A 370-nucleotide genomic window follows, 5' to 3' on the forward strand; every position below is an offset into this window, starting at 1 on the left:
ACTGTGATCTGTGCCAGTTCCCACAAATGAGTGAGTTTTTCCCGCAAAATTCCCACAAGGAAATCTGAATTCCCACATTTTTTCCCACAAAAAAGAAGGAATTATTATAAACACAAATAAGTTCATTGCAACATATATTTAATAAAATTCTACTAAAAAATAATGGTAAGCAGTTTAAACATGATAGGTTGAAAGCTACAGTAACTTAAAGTTTACTTTTGTATGAAATATATAATTCAGAATAAAAATAAAGTATTGTCTTTTACATTGAAATTAAGTTTTAATTATTTCTTCTAAAACTGCATTGAAATTATTAAAATAATGGTTTTCAAAATACAATTTCATTCTATGTCTACTTCCAAATAAACAA

Source organism: Oratosquilla oratoria, chromosome 13 (assembly GCF_046742065.1).
Source record: "Oratosquilla oratoria isolate Oo_2021 chromosome 13, ASM4674206v1, whole genome shotgun sequence".
Classification (NCBI taxonomy): domain Eukaryota; kingdom Metazoa; phylum Arthropoda; class Malacostraca; order Stomatopoda; family Squillidae; genus Oratosquilla; species Oratosquilla oratoria.